Raw genomic sequence first — 6,907 nt, forward strand, 5'->3', positions numbered from 1 at the left:
AAGCCCCACTCACCGGCCGCTTTTAGGCTGCTGGGTCTGGGCTCCTCTTCCACTGGGACGCAGGGCTCCTTTCCAGAGGAGGGGGCAGGCACCGGCAATGTGCCTTGAGGCCCCTCCCTCCTTGTGGCATCACTCGGGCCTCCCCTCTTCTCTCGGGGGCCCGGGGGGGGGGGGGTCACTGCATCTCTGTGTGGCCCCAACGGGGCTTCCTTCACTGGTTCCCACAGGTCGGGAGGCGGGGCTGGCACCGGCAGTGTACCCCGGCCCAGCCTACCTTACCGGCACCTCGCGTGGGGCACAGACCGGCGGGGTGGCCTCCTGCTCTGGTCGCTTCTCTCGGGGCTCCCTCCTTGGCACGGGGGCCATGCAACGACGCGTCGGCTGGGTCCTCCCTCCTACAAGGGGACCCAGGGCTTTGGGTCGCTCCTCGCTGCCTCCTCAATCCGGGCCATAGACCGGCGGGGTGGACTCCCGCTCCGGTCGTCCTTCACAGGGCTCCCTCCTGACCACGGGGGGCCCTGCACCGAAGCTTCACCCGGGTCCTCCCTCCCTCACGGGGACCCGGGGCTTTTACTCCGCTTCTTCCTGTCCTCCCGGCCGCCCGGGCAGGCAACCAATCCCTGCACGGCGTTGGCGGGGGCGGGCCGATGACGCTGCCGGCGCCCCCGTCACGTGACGCGAGTGCCGCGGCCTCAGGGCCTCTTTCTCATTTCGGCGGCCCTCTCCTGGTACCGGGGGCCACCGCAACGATACCCACAGCAGTGGGGGGAATCCCCACGACAGCGCCGGGCCGCGGCGGTGATTTCCGGCGGCAATAAGGGGTAGGCTCCCATTTTAATTAATTCTCGATATAGTGGCAAAAGCGCGCCTCCTCAAACGGCGCTATTCACAGGCTGCCATAGTCTCCTCAGGAAACAGCATTTTCCACAGCGCTCTACTCATCAAACCACGGTGCTACTCACAGCGCACTGCTCCTGGCACGCACACAGCAGTTCTGGGGCAGATTAGCGCTTCCAAATTATAGCGCTTCCTAGGGGGAGCACAGCAGGCCCTCAGAACAAAGCGCTTTTCTTCCCACTGCCCTGGGTAGGCAGTCCAGGGCTTCTAAGGTCACGCAGCTCCTCCCAGTCCAGCGCTGAAGGGCAATGCAGCAGCAGCACTTCCAAAGGGGCCACAGCTTCCTGGGGGCACCAACCTACCCAAACAGCGTCTGACAGGCGCACCTCACGGAGGGGGGGGGGCGAACAGTTCCACAGCCAGCCCCAGGGGCCCACTCCTCACCTCCTGGGGGGTTCAAACCCACAGCATTCCTCCTCTTCTGGGCACCTCTTTCCCTCAGCGCTGTCGTAGTTCAAGGTCCCACAGCGTCAGGGACCTAGGTAGGGTCCTCCCTTGTCAGGGGCCCATGGGGACAGCAGAGGGGGGGGGGTTTATAGGGGTGCAGGGCCAGCTCACAGGCCCATGTGGCGGTAGCACCTCACAGCAGGTCCCCTCTCTTCCTTGTCCCAGCGCTGACTGACTTTCTGGTGGCACTTCTCCCTTCTTATACCCTCCTCCCTCACAGAGCCAGCACCTTCCGGAATGTTGGGGAAAACTGGTTCACACTGGCTCAAGGGGAGGGGTTGAGCACCCTGGGTGCCAGGCTTCCCTCCAAAAGCTAGGGGTGGCTGGGTATTAATAACTAGACCGCCAACCCAACGCCGTCAGGTGGCAAAACCCAGGGCCATGGCATCCATTTTAAAATCACAGTACATTTCAGTCAGGTGCATTTTTAACATGGGGGAATATTTTCGGCACACCATCTAACCACATTTAATTTTACAACAGGGCAACTCTTACCACACATGGTCCTTATATGTTTAATACCATGGGGGAGACATTCAAATTAGGGGGGCAAAAAGCGAAAAATTTGGGGGAAAGGGCCAAGTCCAACAATGACACTATATCTTTAAAGAATGTTTTATGTGTTAAGTTCTTATTCTCATTTGATGTGTTCTGGAATGGTTACGTTCCGTGGAATATTGCCTCAGACCTCGACATGTGTAGTCGTGGGTTTTCTCTCTCCTTCTCAAATAAAACCCCTAACTTTAATTTACAATATGCTAATTGGATCTCTAGTTCATTTTCTTAAATTTAACTAAGAGAGCCATTACTACATTGTGCTTCTCCAGACGCTCTTAAAATATACTGCCCACCAGTATGGATGACATGTGATTCCTACATCTTGTAATCTTCATTGGCTTATGTGACATTCCCTGTAGACTGATTTACATATTTGCCTGATCGTTTGTCTCTGTATAATGTGTGTGTGATGTAAAGTACTGTGACACCCTACAATAATATGAGTAGAGATATACAACAAATGAAATGCATAAGAGAGAGTGGCTACGGAGAGATGAGGGGCACTGGAAGAGGGTTTTAGTGAGGAAGTCTGAGGAGGAGGTCAATAGGGTGCTACGGAGAGATGAGGGGCGCTGATGGACAGTGGTAGTGAGGGAATCTGAGGAAGAGATCAATAGCGGGGGCTACGGAGAAATGAGGGGCGCTGGAGGAGGGTGGCAGTGAAGGGATCCAAGGAGGAGGTCATGAGGGAGAGCCCGAGAAGTGTCACTTGCCTGATACTCTAACATCAGAAACATTCTCTTTCCATCAAGGGGACACTACATGAAAAAGAAAACTTTTTGAGAGTGAGAACATTTAGAAAGAGATTTGAAAGGAAAATAATGAGCTTTACTGGCCCTTCCTTGTAAGACTTAGGAGAGATAAAGGAGGGCTCTGAAGCAGGACTGGCTAGACATATAAGTGACAAATCTGGCCCGCCGTGGCCCACCCGAATGCACACTTGGCCCACCCTAATAAAAAGTCCTGGAGCTGGGCCTGGATAAAATTAAGATGTGTGCTTATGTGTTCCTTTGAATTTAATGTGATATTCTCTGGTGATGTATTAGTCTATACTGCTGTTCCTCATGTACAAAACGTGGCCATGGACCCATACCTGCTGACTGCAGACCTCACTTACTCTTAATGGTTTCTCTTTCCAAGGCCCCCGGATGGAGCAAGTGTGAAAGAAAAAAATACATGTCCCTAAAGTAAAAACTGTCAATCAAGAGCTGCATTGATCTATTGATTTTCGGACATTATAAACATCTTGTTTTACAGAATCCACAGTCCTAATTAAGGCATCTGTGAGGTGTTAAATAATCTGTAACACGTTCAATAGTATAGTAGTTTAGCAGACAGGTATCCCTTATTGGCAAAGACTCTGGTGAGCAGTAGTGTCTGTGCTTGCAGAAACCTTCCTTTAAAATGGACCTTTGTGACCAGACAATGAAAAAAACAGGTTTGCCTATGTACAGAAAAATTATTTAAGACCACTACCTCCAATGATAAATTGCCTTGTTGCTGATAATGCAAATACATTGGTGGAACCCTGCTGAGGACCACAATCTGATTCTATATTTTGTGTCTATGACGCTCAGACTCTTGCATTGTTGTCTGTTGTCTATGTCTATGTGCGTATCTAGGAGACTGGAGTGTCTGCCAGCAGGGACCGTGCTCAGAAGTGGAGGAAGCGCAGAGGGCTGAGAGCTGCGCAGCGGTGAGGCAGGCTGAAGAGTGACAGACTTCAACTGCTGTGCTCAGACCCCCTCATCTTGCTGCTGCCTCCTTATTCCTGCCCTCACCTTGATCGCCCGGGAGGGGCCGAGGCGACAGCATGAAGGGGGCCGTTGATTTCGAGGAGTGCTTGAAGGACTCTCCCCGTTTCAGAGCCGCTTTGAAGGAGGTTGAAGGTGATGTGACGGGACTGGAAGTGAAACTTGATAAGCTTGTTAAGCTATGTAGTGGCATGATTGATGCAGGCAAGGCCTTTTGTGCTGCCAACAAGCAATTTATGAATGGCATGCGGGACCTGGCACAGTATTCGAGCAAGGATGTGGTGATTGAGTCTAGCTTGACCAAGTTTTCAGACTGCCTCCAAGAAATGATCAATTATCACACAATCCTGTTTGACGAAGCTCAGAGATCCATTCAAACACAGCTCCAGACATTTATTCAGGACGATCTTCCAAAATTCAAAGATGCAAAGAAGCAGTTTGATAAGGTCAGTAAAGAAAAAGAAAACGCTCTAGTTAAACATGCCCAAGTTCAAAGAACAAAACTGCACGAGGTGGAGGAGGCAACAAACATCTTAATCGCAAAAAGAAAGTGCTTCCAGCACATAGCTTTGGACAACGTCCTTCAAATCAATGTTCTTCAGTCAAGGCGGAGGTCTGAAATTTTAAAATCAATGTTGTCCTTCATGAAGGCACATCTCGGCTTCTTCCACCAGGGCTACGATCTCTTCAGTGAACTTAAACCGCAAATGGAAGAGCTTGGTTCACAGCTGGATCGGCTTGATGTGCATGCAGCAAAGCAGAAGAGGGACATGGAACAAAAACACTCCACTATTCAGCAGGAGGATTTCACCAACGATGATCTCGGACTTCAATACAATGTTGATACTGCTAATGGCATTGTGGTGGAAGGATATCTCTTTAAAAGGGCCTCTAATGCCTTTAAAGCTTGGAACAGGCGCTGGTTCTCAATACAAAACAACCAACTGGTATATCAGAAAAAAATGAAGGATAACCCCAAAGTGGTTTTTGAAGATTTACGGCTCTGCACAGTTAAACACTTTGAAGACATAGAAAGACGTTTCTGCTTTGAAGTAGTCACACCAACAAAGAGCCGCATGCTACAGGCTGACTCAGAAAAGCTGCGACAGGCATGGATTAAAGCTGTCCAAACCGGCATTGCTGCAGCATATAGAGAAAAGAGTGACGAGACGGAGAAGCTGGATAAGAAATCCCCATCTTCCACAGGAAGTCTGGACTCTGGCAGCAATGTGCAAGAAAAATCAGTTAAAGGTGAAAGTGCCTTACAGCGGATCCAGTGTATCGCTGGAAACTCGGTCTGCTGCGATTGTGGTCTGGCGGATCCGCAATGGGCCAGCATCAACCTTGGAATCATCCTGTGCATTGAGTGTTCTGAGATACACAGGAGCCTTGGTGTGCACATTTCAAAAGTAAGGTCATTAACGTTAGATACATGGAAGCCTGAAGTACTAAAGCTGATGTGTGAACTGGGAAATCAAGTTATTAATCGAATATATGAAGCTAAATTGAAAACCCTTGGAGTAAAGAAGCCAGACAATGAAAGTCCAAGAGTGGAAAAGGAGGCCTATATCAGAGCAAAGTACATGGAAAAGAGGTTTGTGAACCAGGACTGCGTTGCTTCACACCCTCCTGATGGACAGGAAAGGCCTTATTCCCAGTGCAAGAACGAAGACCTCAGCAGTTCTGAGAAGTCCCTGGCATCACAGGATCACTTCTCAACATCTGCCAGAAGTTCAGTGAAAAGCAATGCCAGTGTATTGCACTTCAGTTCAGAAGGCATTCGAGAACTTCTTGCCTCTTTTGTATCCTCAAAAAGTTTGCATCAACCAGTCCTAGAAGTCGAGAAGCGAGATTCTGCAGTATTTCAGGATTCGAAAAAGTTTCATCCGGGGCTGTACCTTTATCGAGCTGCGCATGAGAGAAGCCTTCCTGATATGGCAGAAGCATTGGCACATGGCGCAGATGTTAACTGGATGAATGCAGAGGACAACAACGCAACACCCCTCATTCAGGCTGTGCATGGGGGCTCTTTGGTCACTTGTGAGTTCCTGCTGCAGAATGGTGCCAATGTTAATCACATGGACCTGCATGGCAGAGGACCCCTGCATCATGCAACTGTTTTAGGGCACACCGGGCAAGTCTGCTTATTTCTGAAGCGTGGGGCAAATCAGCACACCAAAGATGAAGAACGAAAATGCCCCTTGACTATTGCACTTGAAGCTGCAAATGCTGATATTGTAACCCTGTTGCGAGTGGCAAGAATGAATGAGGAGATGCGGGAATCTGAAGGACTGTATGGACAGCCAGGTGACGAGACCTACCAGGACGTAATCCGTGATTTTTCACACATGGCATCCAATAATCCTGAGAAATTAAACCGTTTCCAGATGTCCGGTACACCAAAGTTTTCAAAGATGTAGAGGAGAAAAGTGAACCCTTGTCCTCACCCACACCTGGTGCTTCCTGAGTAAAGTGCCTGGTCCCTGGCTCATTGCCTGACTTGGGAACATTAGTTTAAGAACCGAACAGTCTGGAACCTCCAACAGCATTTGATTGACACCATGAATATAGGGTCCTTTATATACAGAAAGACACCACAGGGCACCAGAAATATGAATACCTCAGCAGCCAGTCTAGCAAAGTGCTCCTTGGTTTAAATATATCAAGTTACCACATGTTCCTGCTGTCCATGTATTTCACCTTGTGGTACCTCAGCGGAAGGATACACAGATTTGAAGTCTTCTCATTGTAAATCCTAAGTGAAGCAGATGCCATGCTATGTAGTATATGTCAATTCTGGCGTCTGTTTTCCATGTAAAACACACACCAGTGCATGTTCTAAAATTGTTTATACTGTTATTCTAGACGGCAGCTTTTGAATATCTAATTGTAGTTTTCATGTCCTAGTCAACAATGACTAGCTTGCCATTTCATTTTCTTAGCTTCAATAATAGAGGTATCAGTTTTAAAAGATACATTTGGCACATGGTTAAATGGGCACTATGTAGCATTCTCGTTTATGAATTTATTTACCCATTTTTTAAATTCTTTAATATTGTGAACGGTATGCAAAGTACGAGGTTTTCAGAATCCTTGCTAGCACCTTACTTGGATATAATGAATGTAATTCTTGGAACCAAATCAAGAAATTGCCAGGTGCATGTATATCCAAATAGTGCAAATTCAATTGAGTCACTTATCAGGTGCACATACATTCTAGTTCATCTGTACAGTGCTCACACAGTGGGATT

General features: G+C 48.7%; 1 pseudogene; it reads left to right on the top strand.

The window, feature by feature from the left end:
* The first annotated feature begins 3,715 nt into the window (after positions 1-3,715).
* LOC147727543 (arf-GAP with coiled-coil, ANK repeat and PH domain-containing protein 2 pseudogene) lies at positions 3,716-6,076 on the top strand (annotated as a pseudogene).
* Positions 6,077-6,907: the final 831 nt, after the last annotated feature.

This window comes from Lissotriton vulgaris, chromosome 3_1 (genome assembly GCF_964263255.1).
Source record: "Lissotriton vulgaris chromosome 3_1, aLisVul1.2, whole genome shotgun sequence".
Lineage (NCBI taxonomy): Eukaryota > Metazoa > Chordata > Amphibia > Caudata > Salamandridae > Lissotriton > Lissotriton vulgaris.